Below are 27,770 nucleotides of genomic sequence, written 5' to 3'. Positions count from 1 at the left end.
TGCCTTACAGAGCAGCTCTGGAGCTGTTACAGTGCCCAGCTGCTGCAAGAAATCAGCTTGAATACTTCAGGGGCTGGGGCATAGCCAACATGAGCCCCACACCGAAGGAGAATGGAGGTGTTTAATGCGAACTAGGGGTCATCCAAGCACCGGAAAAGGCCGCCATGCCCTGCATAACCCTTTTTTCTTTGCATATGCAGATGAGGGTTCCAGCCAACTTTGGCCCACTGCTTGGATGACATCACCGTATGCAAATCCGTCTTCTGCAGACCTTCTCCCAGGAATGCTTTTACTAGTTGTTGCATTTGGTTTGTTGTTTGGGGGTGCTTCAGTATTAGGCAGCCTTCTGCCCTCCCATGTTCATCTGAAAATATGTGTTCTCCCTGCAGTTGTTGTCCCCAGATGAGAGTTCCCTTGTGCTGCCTCAGTTGAATCTCCTTTACTTGACAGAGATGTGCCTGAGCAGCGGCCCTCCCCAGCCCTATCCCAAATCATACTTATTTTGCATAGGAGATACCATGGTCATGAAGATTGTTCTCCCAGGGTTAGGTTCATTCATTGCATTCTGGGTATGCTGACCCCTGTGATTTCCCCAAATGTGGGAAACTCAACTGCATTATTTGTGGTAGTGGGGGACTGTGTTTGTGCTTTCCTCTGGTCAGCTCTGGTAAAAGTCAGATTTCTTTGTCTCAGATCTTCCTCTAGCCTTGTTCTTCTTTCGAGAGTTCCCTTGTGTTGCCTCAGTTGGATCTCCTTCACTTGACAGGGGGGTGCCCGAGCAGCGACCCTCCCCAGCTCTAGCCCAACTCCTACTTACCTGCCAGGTGAGATACTATGATCATGTAGGTGCTTCTCCCAGGGCAAGGCTCACCCATTGCACTCTGGGTGTGCTGCCCCTGCGATTTCCCCAAATGTGGGAAACTTGACTGCATAATTTGTGTTTCCCCTGGTCGGCTCTCATATAATTCAGATCTCTTTGTCTCAGGTCTCTCTCCAGCCTAGTTTGCTGTCTGTTTCCACTTCTTTTTTCTTGAGCCCCTCCCTTCTATACCCTTGTGGACTCTCTTGACTTCTCCTCCTGTCTGCTTACTTTGTGCCTTCCAACGCACAATGCAAACTACAGGTAGTGCTGCAGGGCCCACACCCTTTTACTTGCCTTTCAGAGCAGCTCTGGAGCTGTTACAGTGCCCAGCTGCTGCAAGAAATCAGCTTGAATGCTTCAGGGGCTGGGGCATAGCCAACATGAGCCCCACACCGACGGAGGGTGGAGGTGTTTAATGCGAACTAAGGGTCATCCAAGCGCCGCAAAAGGCCGCCATGCCCTGCATACCCCTTTTCTCTTTTCATATGCAGATGAGGGTTCCAGCCAACTTTGGCCCACTGCTTGGATGACATCACCGTATGCAAATCCGTCTTCTGCAGACCTTCCCCCAGGAATGCTTGTACTATTTGTTGCATTTGGTTTGTTGTTTGGGGTGCTTCAGTATTAGGCAGCCTTCTGCTCTCCCATGTTCATCTGAAAATATGTGTTCTCCCTGCAGTTGTTGTCCCCAGATGAGAGTTCCCTTGTGCTGCCTCAGTTGAATCTCCTTTACTTGACAGAGATGTGCCTGAGCAGCGGCCCTCCCCAGCCCTATCCCAAATCATACTTATTTTGCATAGGAGATACCATGGTCATGAAGATTGTTCTCCCAGGGTGAGGTTCATTCATTGCATTCTGGGTATGCTGACCCCTGTGATTTCCCCAAATGTGGGAAACTCGACTGCATTATTTGTGGTAGTGGGGGACTGTGTTTGTGCTTTCCTCTGGTCAGCTCTGGTAAAAGTCAGATTTCTTTGTCTCAGATCTTCCTCTAGCCTTGTTCTCTTTTTGAGAGTTTCCTTGTGCTGCCTCAGTTGGATCTCCTTCACTTGACAGGGGGGTGCCCGAGCAGCGACCCTCCCCAGCTCAAGCCCAACTCCTACTTACCTGCCAGGTGAGATACTATGATCAGGAAGGTGCTTCTCCCAGGGCAAGGCTCACCCATTGCACTCTGGGTGTGCTGCTCCTACGATTTCCCCAAATGTGGGACACTTGATTGCATAATTTGTGTTTCCTCTGGTCGGCTACTCGTATAATTCAGATCTCTTTGTCTCAGGTCTCTCTTTAGCCTAGTTTGCTGTCTGTTTCCACTTCTCTTTTCTTGAGCCCCTGCCTTCTATGCCCTTGTGCACTCTCCTGACTTCTCCTGTCTGCTTACTTTGTGCCTTCCAACGCACAATGCGAACTACAGGTAGTGCTGCAGGGCCCACACCCTTTTACTTGCCTTACAGAGCAGCTCTGGAGCTGTTACAGTGCCCAGCTGCTGCAAGAAATCAGCTTGAATACTTCAGGGGCTGGGGCATAGCCAACATGAGCCCCACACCGAAGGAGAATGGAGGTGTTTAATGCGAACTAGGGGTCATCCAAGCACCGCAAAAGGCCGCCATGCCCTGCATAACCCTTTTTTCTTTGCATATGCAGATGAGGGTTCCAGCCAACTTTGGCCCACTGCTTGGATGACATCACCGTATGCAAATCCGTCTTCTGCAGACCTTCTCCCAGGAATGCTTTTACTAGTTGTTGCATTTGGTTTGTTGTTTGGGGGTGCTTCAGTATTAGGCAGCCTTCTGCCCTCCCATGTTCATCTGAAAATATGTGTTCTCCCTGCAGTTGTTGTCCCCAGATGAGAGTTCCCTTGTGCTGCCTCAGTTGAATCTCCTTTACTTGACAGAGATGTGCCTGAGCAGCGGCCCTCCCCAGCCCTATCCCAAATCATACTTATTTTGCATAGGAGATACCATGGTCATGAAGATTGTTCTCCCAGGGTTAGGTTCATTCATTGCATTCTGGGTATGCTGACCCCTGTGATTTCCCCAAATGTGGGAAACTCAACTGCATTATTTGTGGTAGTGGGGGACTGTGTTTGTGCTTTCCTCTGGTCAGCTCTGGTAAAAGTCAGATTTCTTTGTCTCAGATCTTCCTCTAGCCTTGTTCTTCTTTCGAGAGTTCCCTTGTGTTGCCTCAGTTGGATCTCCTTCACTTGACAGGGGGGTGCCCGAGCAGCGACCCTCCCCAGCTCTAGCCCAACTCCTACTTACCTGCCAGGTGAGATACTATGATCATGTAGGTGCTTCTCCCAGGGCAAGGCTCACCCATTGCACTCTGGGTGTGCTGCCCCTGCGATTTCCCCAAATGTGGGAAACTTGACTGCATAATTTGTGTTTCCCCTGGTCGGCTCTCATATAATTCAGATCTCTTTGTCTCAGGTCTCTCTCCAGCCTAGTTTGCTGTCTGTTTCCACTTCTTTTTTCTTGAGCCCCTCCCTTCTATACCCTTGTGGACTCTCTTGACTTCTCCTCCTGTCTGCTTACTTTGTGCCTTCCAACGCACAATGCAAACTACAGGTAGTGCTGCAGGGCCCACACCCTTTTACTTGCCTTTCAGAGCAGCTCTGGAGCTGTTACAGTGCCCAGCTGCTGCAAGAAATCAGCTTGAATGCTTCAGGGGCTGGGGCATAGCCAACATGAGCCCCACACCGACGGAGGGTGGAGGTGTTTAATGCGAACTAAGGGTCATCCAAGCGCCGCAAAAGGCCGCCATGCCCTGCATACCCCTTTTCTCTTTTCATATGCAGATGAGGGTTCCAGCCAACTTTGGCCCACTGCTTGGATGACATCACCGTATGCAAATCCGTCTTCTGCAGACCTTCCCCCAGGAATGCTTGTACTATTTGTTGCATTTGGTTTGTTGTTTGGGGTGCTTCAGTATTAGGCAGCCTTCTGCTCTCCCATGTTCATCTGAAAATATGTGTTCTCCCTGCAGTTGTTGTCCCCAGATGAGAGTTCCCTTGTGCTGCCTCAGTTGAATCTCCTTTACTTGACAGAGATGTGCCTGAGCAGCGGCCCTCCCCAGCCCTATCCCAAATCATACTTATTTTGCATAGGAGATACCATGGTCATGAAGATTGTTCTCCCAGGGTGAGGTTCATTCATTGCATTCTGGGTATGCTGACCCCTGTGATTTCCCCAAATGTGGGAAACTCGACTGCATTATTTGTGGTAGTGGGGGACTGTGTTTGTGCTTTCCTCTGGTCAGCTCTGGTAAAAGTCAGATTTCTTTGTCTCAGATCTTCCTCTAGCCTTGTTCTCTTTTTGAGAGTTTCCTTGTGCTGCCTCAGTTGGATCTCCTTCACTTGACAGGGGGGTGCCCGAGCAGCGACCCTCCCCAGCTCAAGCCCAACTCCTACTTACCTGCCAGGTGAGATACTATGATCAGGAAGGTGCTTCTCCCAGGGCAAGGCTCACCCATTGCACTCTGGGTGTGCTGCTCCTACGATTTCCCCAAATGTGGGACACTTGATTGCATAATTTGTGTTTCCTCTGGTCGGCTACTCGTATAATTCAGATCTCTTTGTCTCAGGTCTCTCTTTAGCCTAGTTTGCTGTCTGTTTCCACTTCTCTTTTCTTGAGCCCCTGCCTTCTATGCCCTTGTGCACTCTCCTGACTTCTCCTGTCTGCTTACTTTGTGCCTTCCAACGCACAATGCAAACTACAGGTAGTGCTGCAGGGCCAACACCCTTTTACTTGCCTTACAGAGCAGCTCTGGAGCTGTTACAGTGCCCAGCTGCTGCAAGAAATCAGCTTGAATGCTTCAGGGGCTGGGGCATAGCCAACATGAGCCCCACACCGACGGAGGGTGGAGGTGTTTAATGCGAACTAAGGGTCATCCAAGCACCGCAAAAGGCCGCCATGCCCTGCATAACCCTTTTCTCTTTTCATATGCAGATGAGGGTTCCAGCCAACCTTGGCCCACTGCTTGGATGACATCACCGTATGCAAATCCGTCTTCTGCAGACCTTTTCCCAGGAATGCTTGTACTAGTTGTTGCATTTGGTTTGTTGTTTGGGGGTGCTTCAGTATTAGGCAGCCTTCTGCTCTCCCATTTTCATCTGAAAATATGTGTTCTCCCTGCTGTTGTTGTCCCCAGATGAGAGTTCCCTTGTGCTGCCTCAGTTGAATCTCCTTTACTTGACAGAGATGTGCCTGAGCAGCGGCCCTCCCCAGCCCTATCCCAAATCATACTTATTTTGCATAGGAGATACCATTATCATGAAGATTGTTCTCCCAGGGTGAGGTTCATTCATTGCATTCTGGGTATGCTGACCCCTGTGATTTCCCCAAATGTGGGAAACTCGACTGCATTATTTGTGGTAGTGGGGGACTGTGTTTGTGCTTTCCTCTGGTCAGCTCTGGTAAAAGTCAGATTTCTTTGTCTCAGATCTTCCTCTAGCCTTGTTCTTTTTTCGAGAGTTTCCTTGTGCTGCCTCAGATGGATCTCCTTCACTTGGCAGGGGGGTGCCCGAACAGCGACCCTCCCCAGCTCTAGCCCAACTCCTACTTACCTGCCAGGTGAGATACTATGATCAGGAAGGTGCTTCTCCCAGGGCAAGGCTCACCCAATGCACTCTGGGTGTGCTGCTCCTAAGATTTCCCCAAATGTGGGACACTTGATTACATAATTTGTGTTTCCTCTGGTCGGCTCTCGTATAATTCAGATCTCTTTGTCTCAGGTCTCTCTCCAGCCTAGTTTGCTGTCTGTTTCCACTTCTCTTTTCTTGAGCCGCTCCCTTCTATGCCCTTGTGCACTATCCTGACTTCCCCGTCTGCTTACTTTGTGCCTTCCAACGCACAATGCAAACTACAGGTAGTGCTGCAGGGCCCACACCCTTTTACTTGCTTTACAGAGCAGCTCTGGAGCTGTTACAGTGCCCAGCTGCTGCAAGAAATCAGCTTGAATGCTTCAGGGGCTGGGGCATAGCCAACATGAGCCCCACACCGAAGGAGGGTGGAGGTGTTTAATGCGAACTAGGGGTCATCCAAGCGCCGCAAAAGGCCGCCATGCCCTGCACACCCCTTTTTTATTTTCATATGCAGACGAGGGTTGAAGCCAACTTTGACCCACTGCTTGGATGACATCACCATATGCAAATCCATCTGTGGCAGGCCTTCCCCCAGGAATGCTTGCACTAGTTGTTGCATTTGGTTTGTTGTTTGGGGGTGCTTCAGTATTAGGCAGCCTTCTGCCCTCCCATGTTCATCTGAAAATATATGTTCTCCCTGCAGTTGTTGTCCCAAGATGAGAGTTCCCTTGTGCTGCCTCAGTTGAATCTCCTTTACTTGACAGAGATGTGCATGAGCAGCGGCCCTCCCCAGCCCTATTCCAAATCATACTTATTTTGCATAGGAGATACCATGGTCATGAAGATTTTTCTCCCAGGGTGAGGTTCATTCATTGCATTTTGGGTATGCTGACCGCTGTGATTTCCCCAAATGTGGGAAACTTGACTGCATTATTTGTGGTAGTGGGAGACTGTGTTTGTGCTTTCCTCTGGTCAGCTCTGGTAAAAGTCAGATTTCTTTGTCTCAGATTTTCCTTTAGCCTTGTTCTTCTTTCGAGAGTTCCCTTGTGCTGCCTCAGTTTGATCTCCTTCACTTTACAGGGGGGTACACGAGCAGCGACCCTCCCCAGCTCTAGCCCAACTCCTACTTACCTGCCAGGTGAGATACTATGATCATGAAGGTGCTTCTCCCAGGGCAAGGCTCACCCATTGTACTCTGGGTGTGCTGCTCCTGCGATTTCCCCAAATGTGGGAAACTTGACTGCATAATTTGTGTTTCCCCTGGTCGGCTCTCGTATAATTCAGATCTCTTTGTCTCAGGTCTCTCTGCAGCCTAGTTTGCTGTCTGTTTCCACTTCTCTTTTCTTCAGCCGCTCCCTTCTATACCCTTGTGCACTATCCTGACTTCTCCTCCCGTCTGCTTACTTTGTGCCTTCCAATGCACAATGCAAACTACAGGTAGTGCTGCAGGGCCCACACCCTTTTACTTGCCTTACAGAGCAGCTCTGGAGCTGTTACAGTGCCCAGCTCCTGCAAGAAATCAGCTTGAATGCTTCAGGGGCTGGGGCATAGCCAACATGAGCCCCACACCGAAGGAGGGTGGAGGTGTTTAATGCAAACAAGGGGTCAGACAAGCGCCGCAAAAGGCCACCATGCCCTGCACGCCCCTTTTCTGTTTTCATATGCAGACGAGGGTTGAAGCCAACTTTGACCCACTGCTTGGATGACATCACCATATGCAAATCCATCTGCGGCAGGCCTTCCCCCAGGAATGCTTGCACTAGTTGTTGCATTTGGTTTGTTGTTTGGGGGTGCTTCAGTATTAGGCAGTCTTCTGCCCTCCCATGTTCATCTGAAAATATGTGTTCTCCCTGCAGTTGTTGTCCCCAGATGAGAGTTCCCTTGTGCTGCCTCAGTTGAATCTCCTTAACTTGACAGAGATGTGCCTGAGCAGCGGCCCTCCCCAGCTCTATCCCAAATCATACTTATTTTGCATAGGAGATACCATGGTCATGAAGATTATTCTCCCAGGGTGAGGTTCATTCATTGCATTCTGGGTATGCTGACCCCTGTGATTTCCCCAAATGTGGGAAACTTGACTGCTTTATTTGTGGTAGTGGGGGACTGTGTTTGTGTTTTCCTCTGGTCAGCTCTGGTAAAAGTCAGATTTCTTTGTTTCAGATCTTCCTCTAGCCTTGTTCTTCTTTCGAGAGTTCCCTTGTGCTGCCTCAGTTGGATCTCCTTCACTTGACAGGGGGGTGCCCGAGCAGAGACCCTCCCCAGCTCTAGCCCAACTCCTACTTACCTGCCAGGTGAGATACTATGATCATGAAGGTGCTTCTCCCAGGGCAAGGCTCACCCATTGCACTCTGGGTGTGCTGCCCCTGCGATTTCCCCAAATGTGGGAAACTTGACTGCATAATTTGTGTTTCCCCTGGTCGGCTCTCGTATAATTCAGATCTCTTTGTCTCAGGTCTCTCTCCAGCCTAGTTTGCTGTCTGTTTCCACTTCTCTTTTCTTGAGCCGCTCCCTTCTATGCCCTTGCGCACTATCCTGACTTCTCCTCCTGTCTGCTTACTTTGTGCCTTCCAACGCACAATGCGAACTACAGGTAGTGCTGCAGGGCCCACACCCTTTTACTTGCCTTACAGAGCAGCTCTGGAGCTGTTACAGTGCCCAGCTGCTGCAAGAAATCAGCTTGAATGCTTCAGGGGCTGGGGCATAGCCAACATGAGCCCCACACCAAAGGAGGTTGGAGGTGTTTAATGCAAACTAGGGGTCAGCCAAGCGCCGCAAAAGGCCACCATGCCCTGCACGCCCCTTTTCTCTTTTCATATGCAGACGAGGGTTGAAGCCAACTTTGACCCACTGCTTGGATGACATCACCATATGCAAATCCATCTGCGGCAGGCCTTCCCCCAGGAATGCTTGCACTAGTTGTTGCATTTGGTTTGTTGTTTGGGGGTGCTTCAGTATTAGGCAGCCTTCTGCCCTCCCATGTTCATCTGAAAATATATGTTCTCCCTGCAGTTGTTGTCCCCAGATGAGAGTTCCCTTGTGCTGCCTCAGTTGAATCTCCTTTACTTGATAGAGATGTGCATGAGCAGCGGCCCTCCCCAGCCCTATTCCAAATCATACTTATTTTGCATAGGAGATACCATGGTCATGAAGATTTTTCTCCCAGGGTGAGGTTCATTCATTGCATTTTGGGTATGCTGACCCCTGTGATTTCCCCAAATGTGGGAAACTTGACTGCATTATTTGTGGTAGTGGGAGGCTGTGTTTGTGATTTCTTCTGGTCAGCTCTGGTAAAAGTCAGATTTCTTTGTCTCAGATTTTCCTTTAGCCTTGTTCTTCTTTCGAGAGTTCCCTTGTGCTGCCTCAGTTGGATCTCCTTCACTTTACAGGGGGGTACCCGAGCAGCAACCCTCCCCAGCTCTAGACCAACTCCTACTTACCTGCCAGGTGAGATACTATGATCATGAAGGTGCTTCTCCCAGGGCAAGGCTCACCCATTGTACTCTGGGTGTGCTGCTCCTGCGATTTCCCCAAATGTGGGAAACTTGACTGCATAATTTGTGTTTCCCCTGGTCGGCTCTCGTATAATTCAGATCTCTTTGTCTCAGGTCTCTCTCCAGCCTAGTTTGCTGTCTGTTTCCACTTCTCTTTTCTTCAGCCGCTTCCTTCTATACCCTTGTGCACTATCCTGACTTCTCCTCCCGTCTGCTTACTTTGTGCCTTCCAATGCACAATGCAAACTACAGGTAGTGCTGCAGGGCCCACACCCTTTTACGTGCCTTACAGAGCAGCTCTGGAGCTGTTACAGTGCCCAGCTGCTGCAAGAAATCAGCTTGAATGCTTCAGGGGCTGGGGCATAGCCAACATGAGCCCCACACCGAAGGAGGGTGGAGGTGTTTAATGCAAACTAGGGGTCAGTCAAGCGCCGCAAAAGGCCACCATGCCCTGCACGCCCCTTTTCTGTTTTCATATGCAGACGAGGGTTGAAGCCAACTTTGACCCACTGCTTGGATGACATCACCATATGCAAATCCATCTGCGGCAGGCCTTCCCCAAGGAATGCTTGCACTAGTTGTTGCATTTGGTTTGTTGTTTGGGGGTGCTTCAGTATTAGGCAGCCTTCTGCCCTCCCATGTTCATCTGAAAATATGTGTTCTCCCTGCAGTTGTTGTCCCCAGATGAGAGTTCCCTTGTGCTGCCTCAGTTGAATCTCCTTAACTTGACAGAGATGTGCCTGAGCAGCGGCCCTCCCCAGCTCTATCCCAAATCATACTTATTTTGCATAGGAGATACCATGGTCATGAAGATTATTCTCCCAGGGTGAGGTTCATTCATTGCATTCTGGGTATGCTGACCCCTGTGATTTCCCCAAATGTGGGAAACTCGACTGCTTTATTTGTGGTAGTGGGGGACTGTGTTTGTGTTTTCTTCTGGTCAGCTCTGGTAAAAGTCAGATTTCTTTGTTTCAGATCTTCCTCTAGCCTTGTTCTTCTTTTGAGAGTTCCCTTGTGCTGCCTCAGTTGGATCTCCTTCTCTTAACAGGGGGGTGCCCGAGCAGCGACCCTCCCCAGCTCTAGCCCAACTCCTACTTACCTGCCAGGTGAGATACTATGATCATGAAGGTGCTTCTCCCAGGGCAAGGCTCACCCATTGCACTCTGGGTGTGCTGCCCCTGCGATTTCCCCAAATGTGGGAAACTTGACTGCATAATTTGTGTTTCCCCTGGTCGGCTCTCGTATAATTCAGATCTCTTTGTCTCAGATCTCTCTACAGCCTAGTTTGCTGTCTGTTTCCACTTCTCTTTTCTTCAGCCGCTCCCTTCTATACCCTTGTGCACTATCCTGACTTCTCCTCCCGTCTGCTTACTTTGTGCCTTCCAATGTACAATGCAAACTACAGGTAGTGCTGCAGGGCCCACACCCTTTTACTTGCCTTACAGAGCAGCTCTGGAGCTGTTACAGTGCCCAGCTGCTGCAAGAAATCTGCTTGAATGCTTCAGGGGATGGGGCATGGCCAACATGAGCCCCACACCAAAGGAGGGTGGAGGTGTTTAATGCGAACTAGGGGTCACCCAAGCACCGCAAAAGGCCGCCATGCCCTGCACGCCCCTTTTCTCTTTTCATATGCAGATGAGGGTTGAAGCCAACTTTGACCAACTGCTTGGATGACATCACCGTATGCAAATCCGTCTTCTGCAGAACTTCCCCCAGGAATGCTTGCACTAGTTGTTGCATTTGGTTTGTTGTTTGGGGGTGCTTCAGTATTAGGCAGCCTTCTGCCCTCCCATGTTCATCTAAAAATATGTGTTCTCCCTGCAGTTGTTGTCCCCAGATGAGAGTTCCCTTGTGCTGCCTCAGTTGAATCTCCTTTACTTGACAGAGATGTGCATGAGCAGCGGCCCTCCCCAGCCCTATTCCAAATCATACTTATTTTGCATAGGAGATACCATGGTCATGAAGATTGTTCTCTCAGGGTGAGGTTCATTCATTGCATTTTGGGTATGCTGACCCCTGTGATTTCCCCAAATGTGGGAAACTTGACTGCATTATTTGTGGTAGTGGGGGACTGTGTTTGTGCTTTCCTCTGGTCAGCTCTGGTAAAAGTCAGATTTCTTTGTCTCATATTTTACTCTAGCCTTGTTCTTCTTTCGAGAGTTCCCTTGTGCTGCCTCAGTTGGATCTCCTTCACTTGACAGGGGGGTACCCGAGCAGCGACCCTCCCCAGCTCTAGCCCAAATCTTACTTACCTGCCAGGTGAGATACTATGATCATGAAGGTGCTTCTCCCAGGGCAAGGCTCACCCATTGCACTCTGGGTGTGCTGCTCCTGCGATTTCCCCAAATGTGGGAAACTTGACTGCATAATTTGTGTTTCCCCTGGTCGGCTCTCATATAATTCAGATCTCTTTGTCTCAGGTCTCTCTCCAGCCTAGTTTGCTGTCTGTTTCCACTTCTCTTTTCTTGAGCCGCTCCCTTCTATGCCCTTGCGCACTATCCTGACTTCTCCTCCTCTCTGCTTACTTTGTGCCTTCCAACGCACAATGCGAACTACAGGTAGTGCTGCAGGGCCCACACCCTTTTACTTGCCTTACAGAGCAGCTCTGGAGCTGTTACAGTGCCCAGCTGCTGCAAGAAATCAGCTTGAATGCTTCAGGGGCTGGGGCATAGCCAACATGAGCCCCACACCGAAGGAGGGTGGAGGTGTTTAATGCGAACTAGGGGTCATCCAAGCGCCGCAAAAGGCCGCCATGCCCTGCACGCCACTTTTCTCTTTTCATATGCAGACGAGGGTTGAAGCCAACTTTGACCCACTGCTTGGATGACATCACCATATGCAAATCCGTCTTCTGCAGAACTTCCCCCAGGAATGCTTGTACTAGTTGTTGCATTTGGTTTGTTGTTTGGGGGTGCTTCAGTATTAGGCAGCCTTCTGCCCTCCCATGTTCATCTGAAAATATGTGTTCTCCCTGCAGTTGTTGTCCCCAGATGAGAGTTCCCTTGTGCTGCCTCAGTTGAATCTCCTTTACTTGACAGAGATGTGCATGAGCAGCGGCCCTCCCCAGCCCTATTCCAAATCATACTTATTTTGCATAGGAGATACCATGGTCATGAAGATTGTTCTCCCAGGGTGAGGTTCATTCATTGCATTCTGGGTATGCTGACCTCTGTGATTTCCCCAAATGTGGGAAACGCGACTGCTTTATTTGTGGTAGTGGGGGACTGTGTTTGTGTTTTCCTCTGGTCAGCTCTGGTAAAAGTCAGATTTCTTTGTTTCAGATCTTCCTCTAGCCTTGTTCTTCTTTCGAGAGTTCCCTTGTGCTGCCTCAGTTGGATCTCCTTCACTTGACAGGGGGGTGCCCGAGCAGCGACCCTCCCCAGCTCTAGCCCAACTCCTACTTACCTGCCAGGTGAGATACTATGATCATGAAGGTGCTTCTCCCAGGGCAAGGCCCACCATTGCACTCTGGGTGTGCTGCCCCTGCGATTTCCCGAAATGTGGGAAACTTGACTGCATAATTTGTGTTTCCCCTGGTCGGCTCTCGTATAATTTAGATCTATTTGTCTCAGGTCTCTCTCCAGCCTAGTTTGCTGTCTGTTTCCACTTCTTTTTTCTTGAGCCCCTCCCATCTATACCCTTGTGCACTATCCTGACTTCTCCTCCCGTCTGCTTACTTTGTGCCTTCCAATGCACAATGCAAACTACAGGTAGTGCTGCAGGGCCCACACCCTTTTACTTGCCTTACAGAGCAGCTCTGGAGCTGTTACAGTGCCCAGCTGCTGCAAGAAATCAGCTTGAATGCTTCAGGGGCTGGGGCATAGCCAACATGAGCCCCACACCGAAGGAGGGTGGAGGTGTTTAATGCAAACTAGGGGTCAGCCAAGCGCCGCAAAAGGCCACCATGCCCTGCACGCCCCTTTTCTCTTTTCATATGCAGACGAGGGTTGAAGCCAACTTTGACCCACTGCTTGGATGACATCACCATATGCAAATCCATCTGCGGCAGGCCTTCCCCCAGGAATGCTTGCACTAGTTGTTGCATTTGGTTTGTTGTTTGGGGGTGCTTCAGTATTAGGCAGCCTTCTGCCCTCCATGTTCATCTGAAAATATGTGTTCTCCCTGCAGTTGTTATCCCCAGATGAGAGTTCCCTTGTGCTGCCTCAGTTGAATCTCCTTTACTTGACAGAGATGTGCCTGAGCAGCGGCCCTCCCCAGCTCTATCCCAAATCATACTTATTTTGCATAGGAGATACCATGGTCATGAAGATTATTCTCCCAGGGTGAGGTTCATTCATTGCATTCTGGGTATGCTGACCCCTGTGATTTCCCCAAATGTGGGAAACTCGACTGCTTTATTTGTGGTAGTGGGGGACTGTGTTTGTGTTTTCCTCTGGTCAGCTCTGGTAAAAGTCAGATTTCTTTGTTTCAGATCTTCCTCTAGCCTTGTTCTTCTTTCGAGAGTTCCCTTGTGCTGCCTCAGTTGGATCTCCTTCACTTGACAGGGGGGTGCCCGAGCAGCGACCCTCCCCAGCTCTAGCCCAACTCCTACTTACCTGCCAGGTGAGATACTATGATCATGAAGGTGCTTCTCCCAGGGCAAGGCTCACCCATTGCACTCTGGGTGTGCTGCCCCTGCGATTTCCCCAAATGTGGGAAACTTGACTGCATAATTTGTGTTTCCCCTGGTCGGCTCTCGTATAATTCAGATCTCTTTGTCTCAGGTCTCTCTCCAGCCTAGTTTGCTGTCTGTTTCCACTTCTCTTTTCTTTAGCCGCTCCCTTCTATACCCTTGTGCACTATCCTGACTTCTCCTCCCGTCTGCTTACTTTGTGCCTTCCAATGCACAATGCAAACTACAGGTAGTGCTGCAGGGCCCACACCCTTTTACTTGCCTTACAGAGCAGCTCTGGAGCTGTTACAGTGCCCAGCTGCTGCAAGAAATCAGCTTGAATGCTTCAGGGGATGGGGCATGGCCAACATGAGCCCCACACCAAAGGAGGGTGGAGGAGTTTAATGCGAACTAGGGGTCATCCAAGCACCGCAAAAGGCCGCCAAGCCCTGCACGCCCCTTTTCTCTTTTCATATGCAGATGAGGGTTGAAGCCAACTTTGACCCACTGCTTGGATGACATCACCGTATGCAAATCCGTCTTCTGCAGAACTTCCCCCAGGAATGCTTGCACTAGTTGTTGCATTTGGTTTGTTGTTTGGGGGTGCTTCAGTATTAGGCAGCCTTCTGCCCTCCCATGTTCATCTGAAAATATGTGTTCTCCCTGCAGTTGTTGTCCCCAGATGAGAGTTCCCTTGTGCTGCCTCAGTTGAATCTCCTTTACTTGACAGAGATGTGCCTGAGCAGCGGCCCTCCCCAGCCCTATTCCAAATCATACTTATTTTGCATAGGAGATACCATGGTCATGAAGATTGTTCTCCCAGGGTGAGGTTCATTCATTGCATTTTGGGTATGCTGACCCCTGTGATTTCCCCAAATGTGGGAAACTTGACTGCATTATTTTTGGTAGTGGGGGACTGTGTTTGTGCTTTCCTCTGGTCAGCTCTGGTAAAAGTCAGATTTCTTTGTCTCAGATTTTCCTCTAGCCTTGTTCTTCTTTCGAGAGTTCCCTTGTGCTGCCTCAGTTGGATCTCCTTCACTTTACAGGGGGGTACCCGAGCAGCGACCCTCCCCAGCTCTAGCCCAACTCCTACTTACCTGCCAGGTGAGATACTATGATCATGAAGGTGCTTCTCCCAGGGCAAGGCTCACCCATTGCACTCTGGGTGTGCTGCCCCTGCGATTTCCCCAAATGTGGGAAACTTGACTGCATAATTTGTGTTTCCCCTGGTCGGCTCTCGTATAATTCAGATCTCTTTGTCTCAGGTCTCTCTCCAGCCTAGTTTGCTTTCTGTTTCCACTTCTCTTTTCTTGAGCCGCTCCCTTCTATGCCCTTGCGCACTATCCTGACTTATCCTCCTGTCTGCTTACTTTGTGCCTTCAAACGCACAATGCGAACTACAGGTAGTGCTGCAGGGCCCACACCCTTTTAGCTGCCTTACAGAGCAGCTCTGGAGCTGTTACAGTGCCCAGCTGCTGCAAGAAATCAGCTTGAATGCTTCAGGGGCTGGGGCAGAGCCAACATGAGCCCCACACAAAAGGAGGGTGGGGGTGTTTAATGCGAACTAAGGGTCATCCAAGCACCGCAAAAGGCCGCCATGCCCTGCATGCCCCTTTTCTCTTTTCATATGCAGATGAGGGTTCCAGCCAACTTTGGCCCACTGCTTGGATGACATCACCGTATGCAAATCCGTCTTCTGCAGACCTTCCCCCAGGAATGCTTGTACTAGTTGTTGCATATGGTTTGATATTTGATGGTGCTTCAGTATTAGGCAGCCTTCCGCCCTCCCATGTTCATCTGAAAAGATGTGGTCTCCCTGCAGTTGTTGTCCCCAGACGAAAGTTCCCTTGTGCTTCCTCAGTTGAATCTCCTTAACTTGACGGGGGAGGGGCTGCCCGAGCAGCCACCCTCCCCAGCCCTATCCCAACTCATACTTATTTTGCATGTGAGATCTCTTGATCATGAAGATTGTTCTCACAGGGTGAGGTTCATCCATTATATTTTAAAATAGGAAGGTACAAATTACATATTTGAATTGCATCTATGTGTTGGATTCAAATGCCCCCCCCCCCTTCCTTTCTCAATTGTGCCCGTCAGCAGCTATTCTAAGGTTGCTGCCAATGGGTGTGACACATTAATTTCTTCTGTGGGGTACACTGGACTCCACAAGGATTCACATTGGTGTGTAGAGTAGGATCTTGATCTGAGGCACCAACCGGCTCAAAGCTTTTGACTGTTCCCAAGAAGCTCAGTGCATTCTCCTCTATAACCCCGCTTCCATGAACAGGGAGCTCAGTTTGTAGTTGGTGCCTTCAGTAGCAGGCCACTTAACAGGGGCCTGCCTCAGGCAGCCTATTCTTAGCTATTAATTTTGACAAGAAAAGAAGAACTTGTTTTATGAGAATCTACAAGGGCTGCAGCAGGCTAGGTCTAATAGACATCTTTACTGCAGCTTCATCACTCCCAGCGGCGCTGTATACTCCCGTGCCCTGGTTGCTGGGTCACTGCAGCGGAGGCTCCGGTTTCTTCCTAAGGTCAGTCACACACACACCGCCCTTCCGGATCACGAGGCCGCTGATGAAGGGGAGCGTGGCCGTAGGGGGTGGACCGTGTGCGCACTGGCGTGGACACTGATTACTGGGCAGCCGCTCCACTAGCCACCAGGTACAGTTAAGGAGCACAGGTCTGGGGGTTTTTCTCCTATATTAAACCAATTTTGTACTGCCCGCAGCGCATTGTGATAGGTAATAGGGCCTGATTCAGGCTGGATTGCAATCACAATAAGCGATCCAACTGCAAAAATTGCTAAGAGCATACGCATGTGCCTGCATTTTCTGCGGCACCCCGCAGAGAATGCGATCGCCTCTGCCTGTCAATCGGGGCAGGGGGGGAGAGGGGGGTCAGCAACACTCCATTTCCAAGTCAGGGATGGAGCGGTGCGGGGGCAAGGCTTCAAAATGGGGTCTGCAATGGAGGAGACACAGGGGGCGTGGTCACAGCGGCTGTATGACATCACATTCAGCCGCTGTGATCACAAAAATGGTGGCGGCTTCCTGCGCGCACATACAGTCTGCACCAGCAGGAGGCTACACCATTTTTTATGATCACGCTGAACTGCAGTGCGACTGCAATTACAGCATGGTCAAGAAGGGAGGCGTCATGCTGGGTGGCCATTAGAGATGAGCGGGTTCGGTTCCTCGGAATCCGAACCCGCCCGAACTTCACCCTTTTTTGCACGGGTCCGAGCAGACTCGGATCCTCCCGCCTTGCTCGGTTATCCCGAGCGCGCCCGAACGTCATCATCCCGCTGTCGGATTCTCACAAGACTCGGATTCTATATAAGGAGCCGCGCGTCGCCGCCATTTTCACACGTGCATTGAGATTGATAGGGAGAGGACGTGGCTGGCGTCCTCTCCGTTTAGATTAGAAGATAGAGACGAGTGACATTTGATTTACTACTAATTTGGGGAGCAGTTGAACTTGTCAGGAGTACTCAGTAGTGCAGAGTTTTGCTGATAGTGACCACCAGTTTTATTATTTATAATCCGTTCTCTGCCTGAAAAAAAACGATACACATACCATATATGTGCTCAGCCTCAGTGTGCTGCATGATATATCATCTATGTATATCTGACTGTGCTGAGTGCTCACTGCTCACACAGCTTAATTGTGGGGGAGACTGGGGAGCAGTTATAGCAGGAGTACAGTGCACACTTTTGCTGCCAGTGTGACCACCAGTATATTGTCTGCCTGAAAAAGTTAAACACTCCTGTGGTGTTTTTTTTTTTTATTCTATAAACGCATTCTGCTGACAGTGTCCAGCAGGTCGGTCATACATTATATTATATAAATATTTACCTGCAGTAGTGTTATATATTTTTTTCATCTCTATCATCTTTATCATCTCTATATTAGCAGACGCAGTACGGTAGTCCACGGCTGTGGCTATCTCTGTGTCGTCAGTGCTCGTCCATAATTGTATACCTACCTACCTGTGGTGGGTTTTTTTTTTCTATCTTCTTCATACTAGTAGTTTAGGAGTCTGCTGACAGTGTCCACCAGGTCCATCATTATATTATATACCTACAGTAGTAATATATTTATTATATTATCTATACTAGCAGACGCAGTACGGTAGTCCACGGCTGTGGCTATCTCTGTGTCGTCAGTGCTCGTCCATAATTGTATACCTACCTGTGGTGGGGTGTTTTTTTTCTATCTTCTTCATACTAGTAGTTTAGGAGTCTGCTGACAGTGTCCACCAGGTCCGTCATTATATTATATACCTACAGTAGTAATATATTTAGTATATTATCTATACTAGCAGACGCAGTACGGTAGTCCACGGCTGTACCTACCTCTGTGTCGTCACTCGTCCATAATTGTATACCTAACTGTGGTGGGGTTTTTTTTTCTATCTTCTTCATACTAGTAGTTTAGGAGTCTGCTGACAGTGTCCACCAGGTCCGTCATTATATTATATACCTACAGTAGTAATATATTTAGTATATTATCTATACTAGCAGACGCAGTACTGTAGTCCACGGCTGTACCTACCTCTGTGTCGTCACTCGTCCATAATTGTATACCTACCTGTGGTGGGGTTTTTTTTTCTATCTTCTTCATACTAGTAGTTTAGCAGTCTGCTGACAGTGTCCACCAGGTCCGTCATTATATTATATACCTACAGTAGTAATATATTTAGTATATTATCTATGCTAGCAGACGCAGTACGGTAGGCCACGGCTGTGGCTATCTCTGTGTCGTCAGTGCTCGTCCATAATTGTATACCTACCTACCTGTGGTGGGTTTTTTTTTCTATCTTCTTCATACTAGTAGTTTAGGAGTCTGCTGACAGTGTCCACCAGGTCCGTCATTATATTATATACCTACAGTAGTAATATATTTAGTATATTATCTATACTAGCAGACGCAGTACGGTAGTCCACGGCTGTACCTACCTCTGTGTCGTCACTCGTCCATAATTGTATACCTACCTGTGGTGAAGTTTTTTTTCTATCTTCTTCATACTAGTAGTTTAGCAGTCTGCTGACAGTGTCCACCAGGTCCGTCATTACATTATATATACCTACAGTAGTTATATATATTTTTTTTTATATCATTAATTATCATCTCTATACTAGCAGACGCAGTACGGTAGGCCACGGCTGTGGCTATCTCTGTGTCGTCAGTGCTCGTCCATAATTGTATACCTACCTACCTGTGGTGGGTTTTTTTTTTCTATCTTCATCATACTAGTAGTTTAGCAGTCTGCTGACAGTGTCCACCAGGTCCGTCATTATATAATATATACCTACAGTAGTTATATATATATTTTTTTTATATCATTAATTATCATCTCTATACTAGCAGACGCAGTACGGTAGTCCACGGCTGTAGCTACCTCTGTGTCGTCAGTCACTCGTCATCCATAAGTATACTAGTATCCATCCATCTCCATTGTTTACCTGAGGTGCCTTTTAGTTGTGCCTATTAAAATATGGAGAACAAAAATGTTGAGGTTCCAAAAATAGGGAAAGATCAAGATCCACTTCCACCTCGTGCTGAAGCTGCTGCCACTAGTCATGGCCGAGACGATGAAATTCCATCAACGTCGTCTGCCGAGGCCGATGCCCAATGTCATAGTACAGAGCATGTAAAATTCAAAACACAAAAGATCAGTAAAAAAAAGGACTCAAAAATCTAAATAAAAATCGTCGGAGGAGAAGCGTAAACTTGCCAATATGCCATTTACCACACGGAGTGGCAAGGAACGGCTGAGGCCCTAGCCTATGTTCATGGCTAGTGGTTCAGCTTCACATGAGGATGGAAGCACTCAGCCTCTCGCTAGAAAAATGAAAAGACTTAAGCTGGCAAAAGCACAGCAAAGAACTGTGCGTTCTTCAAAATCACAAATCCACAAGGAGAGTCCAATTGTGTCGGTTGCGATGCCTGACCTTCCCAACACTGGACGTGAAGAGCATGCACCTTCCACCATTTGCACACCCCCTGCAAGTGCTGGAAGGAGCACCCGCAGTCCAGTTCCTGATAGTCAGATTGAAGATGTCAGTGTTGAAGTACACCAGGATGAGGAGGATATGGGTGTTGCTGGCGCTGGGGAGGTGAGGTGGTTTGTTTAAGTCAGGCACCCGGGGAGACACCTGTTGTCCGTGGGAGGAATATGGCCATTGACATGCCTGGTGAAAATACCAAAAAAAACTGCTCTTCGGTGTGGAAGTATTTCAACAGAAATGCGAACAACAGGTGTCAAGCCGTGTGTTGCCTTTGTCAAGCTGTAATAAGTAGGGGTAAGGACGTTAACCACCTCGGAACATCCTCCCTTATACGTCACCTGCAGCGCATTCATCATAAGTCAGTGACAAGTTCAAAAACTTTGGGCGACAGCGGAAGCAGTCCACTGACCAGTAAATCCCTTCCTCTTGTAACCAAGCTCACGCAAACCACCCCACCAACTCCCTCAGTGTCAATTTCCTCCTTCCCCAGGAATGCCAATAGTCCTGCAGGCCATGTCACTGGCAATTCTGACGAGTTCTCTCCTGCCTGGGATTCCTCCGATGCATCCTTGAGTGTAACGCCTACTGCTGCTGGCGCTGCTGTTGTTGCTGCTGGGAGTCGATGGTCATCCCAGAGGGGAAGTCGTAAGACCACTTTTACTACTTCCACCAAGCAATTGACTGTCCAACAGTCCTTTGCAAGGAAGATGAAATATCACAGCAGTCATCCTGCTGCAAAGCGGATAACTGAGGCCTTGGCATCCTGGGCGGTGAGAAACGTGGTTCCGGTATCCATCATTACTTCAGAGCCAACTATAGACTTGATTGAGGTACTGTGTCCCCGGTACCAAATACCATCTAGGTTCCATTTCTCTAGGCAGGCGATACCGAAAATGTACACAGACCTCAGAAAAAGACTCACCAGTGTCCTAAAAAATGCAGTTGTACCCAATGTCCACTTAACCACGGACATGTGGACAAATGGGGCAGGGCAGACTCAGGACTATATGACTGTGACAGCCCACTGGGTAGATGTATTGACTCCCGCCGCAAGAACAGCAGCGGCGGCACCAGTAGCAGCATCTCGCAAACGCCAACTCTTTCCTAGGCAGGCTACGCTTTGTATCACCGCTTTCCAGAATACGCACACAGCTGAAAACCTCTTACGGCAACTGAGGAAGATCATCGCAGAATGGCTTACCCCAATTGGACTCTCCTGTGGATTTGTGGCATCGGACAACGCCAGCAATATTGTGCGTGCATTATATCTGGGCAAATTCCAGCACGTCCCATGTTTTGCACATACCTTGAATTTGGTGGTGCAGAATTATTTAAAAAACGACAGGGGTGTGCAAGAGATGCTGTCGGTGGCCAGAAGAATTGCGGGACACTTTCGGCGTACAGGCACCACGTACAGAAGACTGGAGCAACACCAAAAACGCCTGAACCTGCCCTGCCATCATCTGAAGCAAGAAGTGGTAACGAGGTGGAATTCAACCCTCTATATGCTTCAGAGGATGGAGGAGCAGCAAAAGGCCATTCAAGCCTATACATCTGACCACGATATAGGAGGTGGAATGCACCTGTCTCAAGCGCAGTGGAGAATGATTTCAACGTTGTGCAAGGTTCTGCAACCTTTTGAACTTGCCACACGTGAAGTCAGTTCAGACACTGCCAGCCTGAGTCAGGTCATTCCCGTCATCAGGCTTTTGCAGAAGAAGCTGGAGACATTGAAGGAGGAGCTAAGACAGAGCGATTCCGCTAGGCATGTGGGACTTGTGGATGGAGCCCTTCATTCGCTTAACCAGGATTCACGGGTGGTCAATCTGTTGAAATCAGAGCACTACATTTTGGCCACCGTGCTCGATCCTAGATTTAAAACCTACGTTGTATCTCTCTTTCCGGCAGACACAAGTCTGCAGGGGTTCAAAGACCTGCTGGTGAGAAAATTATCAAGTCAAGTGGAACTTGATCGGTCAACAGCTCCTCCTTCACATTCTCCCGCAATTGGGGGTGCGAGGAAAAGGCTCAGAATTCCGAGCCCACCCGCTGGCGGTGATGCAGGGCAGTCTGGAGCGACTGCTGATGCTGACATCTGGTCCGGACTGAAGGACCTGCCAACGATTACGGACATGACGTCTACTGTCACTGCATATGATTCTCTCACCATTGAAAGAATGGTGGAGGATTATATGAGTGACCGCATCCAAGTAGGCACGTCAGACAGTCCGTACGTATACTGGCAGGAAAAAGAGGCAATTTGGAGGCCCTTGCACAAACTGGCTTTATTCTACCTAAGTTGCCCTCCCACAAGTAGTACTCCGAAAGAGTGTTTAGTGCCGCCGCTCACCTTGTCAGCAATCGGCGTACGAGGTTACTTCCAGAAAATGTGGAGAAGATGATGTTCATTAAAATGAATTATAATCAATTGCTCCGTGGAGACATTGACCAGCAGCAATTGCCTCCACAAAGTACACAGGGAGCTGAGATGGTAGATTCCAGTGGGGACGAATTGATAATCTGTGAGGAGGGGGATGTACACGGTGATGAATCGGAGGATGATGATGAGGTGGACATCTTGCCTCTGTAGAGCCAGTTTGTGCAAGGAGAGATTAATTGCTTCTTTTTTGGTGGGGGTCCAAACCAACCCGTCATTTCAGTCACAGTCGTGTGGCAGACCCTGTCACTGAAATGATGGGTTGGTTAAAGTGTGCATGTCCTGTTTATACAACATAAGGGTGGGTGGGAGTGCCCAAGGACAATTCCATCTTGCACCTCTTTTTTCTTTCATTTTTCTTTGCGTCATGTGCTGTTTGGGGAGTGTTTTTTGGAAGGGCCATCCTGCGTGACACTGCAGTGCCACTCCTAGATGGGCCAGGTGTTTGTGTCGGCCACTTGGGTCGCTGAGCTTAGTCACACAGCTACCTCATTGCGCCTCTTTTTTTCTTTGCGTCATGTGCTGTTTGGGGAGTGTTTTTTGGAAGGGCCATCCTGCGTGACACTGCAGTGACACTCCTAGATGGGCCAGGTGTTTGTGTCGGCCACTTGGGTCGCTGAGCTTAGTCACACAGCTACCTCATTGCGCCTCTTTTTTTCTTTGCGTCATGTGCTGTTTGGGGAGTGTTTTTTGGAAGGGCCATCCTGCGTGACACTGCAGTGCCACTCCTAGATGGGCCAGGTGTTTGTGTCGGCCACTTGGGTCGCTGAGCTTAGTCACACAGCTACCTCATTGCGCCTCTTTTTTTCTTTGCGTCATGTGCTGTTTGGGGAGTGTTTTTGGAAGGGCCATCCTGCGTGACACTGCAGTGCCACTCCTAGATGGGCCAGGTGTTTGTGTCGGCCACTTGGGTCGCTGAGCTTAGTCACACAGCTACCTCATTGCGCCTCTTTTTTTCTTTGCGTCATGTGCTGTTTGGGGAGTGTTTTTTGGAAGGGCCATCCTGCGTGACACTGCAGTGCCACTCCTAGATGGGCCAGGTGTTTGTGTCGGCCACTTGGGTCGCTGAGCTTAGTCACACAGCTACCTCATTGCGCCTCTTTTTTTCTTTGCGTCATGTGCTGTTTGGGGAGTGTTTTTTGGAAGGGCTATCCTGCGTGACACTGCAGTGCCACTCCTAGATGGGCCAGGTGTTTGTGTCGGCCACTTGGGTCGCTGAGCTTAGTCATCCAGCGACCTCGGTGCAAATTTTAGGACTAAAAATAATATTGTGAGGTGTAAGGTGTTAAGAATAGACTGAAAATGAGTGGAAATTATGGTTATTGAGGTTAATAATACTTTGGGATCAAAATGACTCCCAAATTCTATGAACAAGGGAAAATGTCATCATCCCGCTGTCGGATTCTCGCGAGATTCGGATTCCATATAAAGAGCTGCGCGTTGCCGCCATTTTTACTCGTGCATTGAAGAGAGAGCGGAGAGGACGTGGCTATGTTCTCTCAGTGGAAATCTCAATATCAGTGCTCAGTATCAGTGGATACTTATTGCTGCTCAGTAATACTAGTAGTGTGTCTCTCCTGCTCAGTGTCAGTTCTCAGTAGTATCCTCATCAGTGCTCAGTATCACTGCTCATTGTCTTGTGCTGCATTGTTGTGCTCAGCATACTACAGTACATTACTAATAGTCCAGTGCTGCATCTTGCTGCTCAGTGTCAGTTCTAGTATCCTCATCAGTGCTCACTATCACTGCTCATTGCATTGTGGTGTTCTGTATACTACAGTAACATAGTAATATAGTAACATATAGTAACATAGTTTTTGAGGTTGAATAGAGGCAAATTGCCCATCGTGTTCAACCTGTTTTAAGTTGTGATGATTCTACATACTTGCTTAATAATGTATTATGACTAGTTAGCTACTACAACTCATGTTACCCCCGGATTAACCATGTTGATATTTTAAGTATTATAAACTTGGATAGCTTTTTCATTCAGAAATGTATCCATTCCTTTTTTAAATCCAATTACAGAGTCCGCCATTACCACCTTCCCTGGCAGGGAATTCCACATCCTGATTGCCCTAACAGTGAAGATCATAGTATCTCACCTGGCAGGTAAGTAGGAGTTGGGCCAGAGCTGTGGAGGATTGCTGCTCGGGCACCCCCTGTGAAGTGAAGGAGATCCAACTGAGGCAGCACAAGGGAACTCTCGAAAGAAGAACAAGGCTAGAGGAAGATCTGAGACAAAGAAATCTGACTTTTACCAGAGCTGACCAGAGGAAAGCACAAACACAGTCCCCCACTACCACAAATAATGCAGTCGAGTTTCCCACATTTTGGAAATCACAGGGGTCAGCATACCCAGAATGCAATGAATGAACCTCACCCTGGGAGAACAATCTTCATGACCATGGTATCGCCTATGCAAAATAAGTATGATTTGGGATAGGGCTGGGGAGGGCCGCTGCTCAGGCACATCTCTGTCAAGTATAGGAGATTCAACTGAGGCAGCACAAGGGAACTCTCATCTGGGGACAACAACTGCAGGGAGAACACATATTTTCAGATGAACATGGGAGGGCAGAAGGCTGCCTAATACTGAAGCACCCCCAAACAACAAACCAAATGCAACAACTAGTACAAGCATTCCTGGGGGAAGTTCTGCAGAAGACGGATTTGCATACGGTGATGTCATCCAAGCAGTGGGCCAAAGTTGGCTGGAACCCTCATCTGCATATGAAAAGAGAAAAGGGGCATGCAGGGCATGGCGGCCTTTTGCGGCGCTTGGATGACCCTTAGTTCGCATTAAACACCCCCACCCTCCTTCGGTGTGGGGCTCATGTTGACAATGCCCCAGCCCCTGAAGCATTCAAGCTGATTTCTTACAGCAGCTTGGCACTGTAACAGCTCCAGAGCTGCTCTGTAAGGCAAGTAAAAGGGTGTGTAGTTTGCATTGTGCATTGGAAGGCACAAAGTAAGCAGACAGGAGGAGAAGTCAGGATAGTGCACAAGGGTATAAAAGGGAGGGGCTCAAGAAAAAAGAAGTGGAAACAGACAGCAAACTAGGCTGGAGAGAGACCTGAGACAAAGAGATCTGAATTATACGAGAGCCGACCAGGGGAAACACAAATTATGCAGTCAAGTTTCCCACATTTGGGGAAATCACAGGGGCAGCACACCCAGAGTGCAATGGGTAAGCCTTGCCCTGGAAGAAGCACCTTCATGATCATAGTATCTCACCTGGCAGGTAAGTAGGAGTTGGGCTTGAGCTGGGGAGGGTCGCTGCTCGGGCACCGCCCTGTCAACTGAAGGAGATCCAACTGAGGAAGCACAAGGGAACTCTCGAAAGAAGAACAAGGCTAGAGGAAGATCTGAAACAAAGAAATCTGACTTTTACCAGAGCTGACCAGAGGAAAACACAAACACAGTCCCCCACTACCACAAATAATGCAGTCGAGTTACCCACATTTGGGGAAATCACAGGGGTCAGCATACCCAAAATGCAATGAATGAACCTCACCCTGGGAGAACAATCTTCATGACCATGGTATCTCCTATGCAAAATAAGTATGATTTGGGATAGGGCTGGGGAGGGCCGCTGCTCAGGCACATCTCTGTCAAGTAAAGGAGATTCAACTGAGGCAGCACAAGGGAACTCTCATCTGGGGACAACAACTGCAGGGAGAACACATATTTTCAGATGAACATGGGAGGGCAGAAGGCTGCCTAATACTGAAGCACCCCCAAACAACAAACCAAATGCAACAACTAGTGCAAGCATTCCGGGGGGAAGGCCTGCAGCAGATGGATTTGCATATGGTGATGTCATCCAAGCAGTGGGTCAAAGTTGGCTTCAATCCTCATCTGCATATGAAAAGAGAAAAGGGGCGTGCAGGGTATGGCGGCCTTTTGCGGCGCTTGGATGACCCCTAGTTCGCATTAAACACCTCCACCCTCCTTTGGTGTGGGGCTCATGTTGACAATGCCCCAGCCTCTGAAGCATTCAAGCTTATTTCTTACAGCAGCTTGGCACTGAAACAGCTCCAGAGCTGCTCCGTAAGGCAAGTAAAAGGGTGTGGGCCCTGCAGCACTACCTGTAGTTTGCATTGTGCATTGGAAGGCACAAAGTAAGCAGACAGGAGGAGAAGTCAGGATAGTGCACAAGGGTTAGCTGAACACACTAACCGATTGCGCCACAGAGACACTTTGCAAAAAGTATATACTGACAAAGACTAATAAGCATTCATCTAGAACGTTTCCTAGAAAAACTTTAAAAAGTCAATAATCTGGAGAGTGTTTGTAAGATGTTTCTTCCAGCAACCAATGAAGAAACACATTGGTACTTTCGCATGATGAGTGAGTGCTTCAGGATCTCTTGCACTTACATGTGCAGCAGAGTACTGCAATGGAAGCATGCTGGGTCCATAACCCAGAGGTAGGCAGATTGAAACTATCCTTTGCTATATGCATTTTTTTGTTGTTCATTAAAGTAATCCAAAACTGGGATTGATATTTTAGCTTTTATTTTTACTTAAAGTACAATAACTTTTACCATTTTAATTTGTTTTAATAGTATATTGACAGTATTGTTTTCTTTCAAAAATCCACTTAATTTTCTTTACCCTATTATTAAAATGGTAATTGACAAAAACAAACTACATTGTCACCAGAAGGGCAATACAAAATGTACAAGTGATATATTAAAATCATCTTTCCAGCTTGAATTTCAATGATGCATTGGGGCAACGATTTTGTGAGAAACATCTTCACCCTTAAATAAAGATTTTCTTAATTCCTTACCTGTGTGCTAATTAGATATCACCTTGTTTTCACATTAAACAGACTTCCACATGAGAAAGCAGCAAGGATGCAGTGGCGTTAATGTTTCCTGGTGTCAACCTGTATTATTTCAGTAGATATTGAAATGAGGATGCATCTTGCTGCCTTTCCAATGAAGCAAGTTTAATTTAGTAATAGGTGAAAAACCATCCCTACAAATATGTTAATCAGATACTTGGCTTTGTGGACACTTTTCAGAGAACAAATTAGTTAGCATAAAAATAAAGCCAGAAAATGAAGAGCTGTTTAATCACTCAATTGGATTTTTCTGCCAGCATTTTTCTTTTTCTCTGCAACCCACTGCTAAATTGTGCTTCCTAGCTGTTTTTATAAAATCACTGAATCAAATCTAACTCTGATTACATCAGAGAAGGCCAGGTACCCTACACCATAACAGGGGGTTTGAAATTTTGACTTGTCTACTTAAAGATCACCAAAATCTGATAACAAGGTCAATTAAGTCCCTGGGTGGGATTGAACCACCAACCTTTTGGTTAATAGCCTTACACACTAACTGATTGCGCCACCGCGACACTTTGCAAAAGTACATACTGACAAAGGCTAATAAGCATTCATCTAGAACGATTCCTAGAAACATTTTAAAAAGTCAATAATGTGGAGAGTTTTTGTATGATGTTTCTTCCATCAACCAATGAAGAAACACATTGGTACTTTCCCATGATGAGTGAGTGCTTCAGGATCTCTTGCACTTACATGTGCAGCAGAGTACTGTAATGGAAGCATGCTGGGTCCATAACCCAGAGGTAGGCAGATTGAAACTATCCTCTGCTATATGCATTTTTTTTTTGTTAATTAAAGTAATCCAAAACTGGGATTGATATTTTTGCTCTTTTATTTTTACTTAAAGTACAATAACTTTTACCATTTTAATTTGTTTTAATAGTATATTGACAGTATTGTTTTCTTTCAAAAATCCAA

The 27,770-nt window shown here is 48.1% G+C and overlaps 25 non-coding genes and 4 pseudogenes across 25 annotated transcripts; 26 read left to right on the top strand and 3 right to left on the bottom strand.

The window, feature by feature from the left end:
- The first annotated feature begins 493 nt into the window (after window positions 1-493).
- On the top strand, window positions 494-657 carry LOC134996006 (U1 spliceosomal RNA). The gene has a single exon (XR_010198715.1). It is a non-coding gene; the product is annotated as a U1 spliceosomal RNA (small nuclear RNA).
- Window positions 658-809: 152 nt separating this feature from the next.
- On the top strand, window positions 810-951 carry LOC134996521 (U1 spliceosomal RNA; annotated as a pseudogene).
- A 694-nt stretch (window positions 952-1,645) lies between these two features.
- On the top strand, window positions 1,646-1,809 carry LOC134996460 (U1 spliceosomal RNA). Its single transcript, XR_010199150.1, has one exon. It is a non-coding gene; the product is annotated as a U1 spliceosomal RNA (small nuclear RNA).
- A 152-nt stretch (window positions 1,810-1,961) lies between these two features.
- Window positions 1,962-2,125, top strand: LOC134996467 (U1 spliceosomal RNA). Its single transcript, XR_010199157.1, has one exon. It is a non-coding gene; the product is annotated as a U1 spliceosomal RNA (small nuclear RNA).
- A 671-nt stretch (window positions 2,126-2,796) lies between these two features.
- On the top strand, window positions 2,797-2,960 carry LOC134995994 (U1 spliceosomal RNA). The gene has a single exon (XR_010198704.1). It is a non-coding gene; the product is annotated as a U1 spliceosomal RNA (small nuclear RNA).
- A 152-nt stretch (window positions 2,961-3,112) lies between these two features.
- On the top strand, window positions 3,113-3,254 carry LOC134996520 (U1 spliceosomal RNA; annotated as a pseudogene).
- A 694-nt stretch (window positions 3,255-3,948) lies between these two features.
- On the top strand, window positions 3,949-4,112 carry LOC134996449 (U1 spliceosomal RNA). The gene has a single exon (XR_010199139.1). It is a non-coding gene; the product is annotated as a U1 spliceosomal RNA (small nuclear RNA).
- Window positions 4,113-4,264: 152 nt separating this feature from the next.
- Window positions 4,265-4,428, top strand: LOC134996466 (U1 spliceosomal RNA). The gene has a single exon (XR_010199156.1). It is a non-coding gene; the product is annotated as a U1 spliceosomal RNA (small nuclear RNA).
- A 671-nt stretch (window positions 4,429-5,099) lies between these two features.
- Window positions 5,100-5,263, top strand: LOC134996110 (U1 spliceosomal RNA). The gene has a single exon (XR_010198817.1). It is a non-coding gene; the product is annotated as a U1 spliceosomal RNA (small nuclear RNA).
- Window positions 5,264-5,415: 152 nt separating this feature from the next.
- On the top strand, window positions 5,416-5,578 carry LOC134995921 (U1 spliceosomal RNA). Its single transcript, XR_010198634.1, has one exon. It is a non-coding gene; the product is annotated as a U1 spliceosomal RNA (small nuclear RNA).
- Window positions 5,579-6,248: 670 nt separating this feature from the next.
- On the top strand, window positions 6,249-6,412 carry LOC134996338 (U1 spliceosomal RNA). The gene has a single exon (XR_010199039.1). It is a non-coding gene; the product is annotated as a U1 spliceosomal RNA (small nuclear RNA).
- A 152-nt stretch (window positions 6,413-6,564) lies between these two features.
- Window positions 6,565-6,727, top strand: LOC134996452 (U1 spliceosomal RNA). Its single transcript, XR_010199142.1, has one exon. It is a non-coding gene; the product is annotated as a U1 spliceosomal RNA (small nuclear RNA).
- Window positions 6,728-7,401: 674 nt separating this feature from the next.
- Window positions 7,402-7,565, top strand: LOC134996295 (U1 spliceosomal RNA). Its single transcript, XR_010198997.1, has one exon. It is a non-coding gene; the product is annotated as a U1 spliceosomal RNA (small nuclear RNA).
- Window positions 7,566-7,717: 152 nt separating this feature from the next.
- Window positions 7,718-7,880, top strand: LOC134996383 (U1 spliceosomal RNA). The gene has a single exon (XR_010199083.1). It is a non-coding gene; the product is annotated as a U1 spliceosomal RNA (small nuclear RNA).
- Window positions 7,881-8,554: 674 nt separating this feature from the next.
- On the top strand, window positions 8,555-8,718 carry LOC134996326 (U1 spliceosomal RNA). Its single transcript, XR_010199028.1, has one exon. It is a non-coding gene; the product is annotated as a U1 spliceosomal RNA (small nuclear RNA).
- A 152-nt stretch (window positions 8,719-8,870) lies between these two features.
- LOC134996451 (U1 spliceosomal RNA) lies at window positions 8,871-9,033 on the top strand. Its single transcript, XR_010199141.1, has one exon. It is a non-coding gene; the product is annotated as a U1 spliceosomal RNA (small nuclear RNA).
- Window positions 9,034-9,707: 674 nt separating this feature from the next.
- On the top strand, window positions 9,708-9,871 carry LOC134996289 (U1 spliceosomal RNA). Its single transcript, XR_010198992.1, has one exon. It is a non-coding gene; the product is annotated as a U1 spliceosomal RNA (small nuclear RNA).
- Window positions 9,872-10,023: 152 nt separating this feature from the next.
- Window positions 10,024-10,186, top strand: LOC134996382 (U1 spliceosomal RNA). Its single transcript, XR_010199082.1, has one exon. It is a non-coding gene; the product is annotated as a U1 spliceosomal RNA (small nuclear RNA).
- Window positions 10,187-10,860: 674 nt separating this feature from the next.
- Window positions 10,861-11,024, top strand: LOC134996209 (U1 spliceosomal RNA). Its single transcript, XR_010198914.1, has one exon. It is a non-coding gene; the product is annotated as a U1 spliceosomal RNA (small nuclear RNA).
- A 152-nt stretch (window positions 11,025-11,176) lies between these two features.
- On the top strand, window positions 11,177-11,318 carry LOC134996415 (U1 spliceosomal RNA; annotated as a pseudogene).
- A 695-nt stretch (window positions 11,319-12,013) lies between these two features.
- On the top strand, window positions 12,014-12,177 carry LOC134996313 (U1 spliceosomal RNA). The gene has a single exon (XR_010199015.1). It is a non-coding gene; the product is annotated as a U1 spliceosomal RNA (small nuclear RNA).
- Window positions 12,178-12,329: 152 nt separating this feature from the next.
- LOC134995890 (U1 spliceosomal RNA) lies at window positions 12,330-12,470 on the top strand (annotated as a pseudogene).
- A 694-nt stretch (window positions 12,471-13,164) lies between these two features.
- Window positions 13,165-13,328, top strand: LOC134996255 (U1 spliceosomal RNA). The gene has a single exon (XR_010198960.1). It is a non-coding gene; the product is annotated as a U1 spliceosomal RNA (small nuclear RNA).
- A 152-nt stretch (window positions 13,329-13,480) lies between these two features.
- On the top strand, window positions 13,481-13,643 carry LOC134996381 (U1 spliceosomal RNA). The gene has a single exon (XR_010199081.1). It is a non-coding gene; the product is annotated as a U1 spliceosomal RNA (small nuclear RNA).
- A 674-nt stretch (window positions 13,644-14,317) lies between these two features.
- Window positions 14,318-14,481, top strand: LOC134996150 (U1 spliceosomal RNA). Its single transcript, XR_010198856.1, has one exon. It is a non-coding gene; the product is annotated as a U1 spliceosomal RNA (small nuclear RNA).
- Window positions 14,482-14,633: 152 nt separating this feature from the next.
- Window positions 14,634-14,796, top strand: LOC134996380 (U1 spliceosomal RNA). Its single transcript, XR_010199080.1, has one exon. It is a non-coding gene; the product is annotated as a U1 spliceosomal RNA (small nuclear RNA).
- A 9,470-nt stretch (window positions 14,797-24,266) lies between these two features.
- On the bottom strand, window positions 24,267-24,429 carry LOC134996275 (U1 spliceosomal RNA). Its single transcript, XR_010198978.1, has one exon. It is a non-coding gene; the product is annotated as a U1 spliceosomal RNA (small nuclear RNA).
- Window positions 24,430-25,084: 655 nt separating this feature from the next.
- On the bottom strand, window positions 25,085-25,247 carry LOC134996556 (U1 spliceosomal RNA). Its single transcript, XR_010199229.1, has one exon. It is a non-coding gene; the product is annotated as a U1 spliceosomal RNA (small nuclear RNA).
- A 152-nt stretch (window positions 25,248-25,399) lies between these two features.
- On the bottom strand, window positions 25,400-25,563 carry LOC134996205 (U1 spliceosomal RNA). Its single transcript, XR_010198910.1, has one exon. It is a non-coding gene; the product is annotated as a U1 spliceosomal RNA (small nuclear RNA).
- Between the last annotated feature and the right edge of the window lie 2,207 nt (window positions 25,564-27,770).

The sequence above is a fragment of the Pseudophryne corroboree genome, unplaced genomic scaffold (assembly GCF_028390025.1).
Source record: "Pseudophryne corroboree isolate aPseCor3 unplaced genomic scaffold, aPseCor3.hap2 scaffold_142, whole genome shotgun sequence".
Classification (NCBI taxonomy): Eukaryota; Metazoa; Chordata; class Amphibia; order Anura; family Myobatrachidae; genus Pseudophryne; species Pseudophryne corroboree.
The sequence above is the reverse complement of the archived record's forward strand: the minus strand, read 5'-3'. Positions and strand labels throughout refer to the sequence as shown.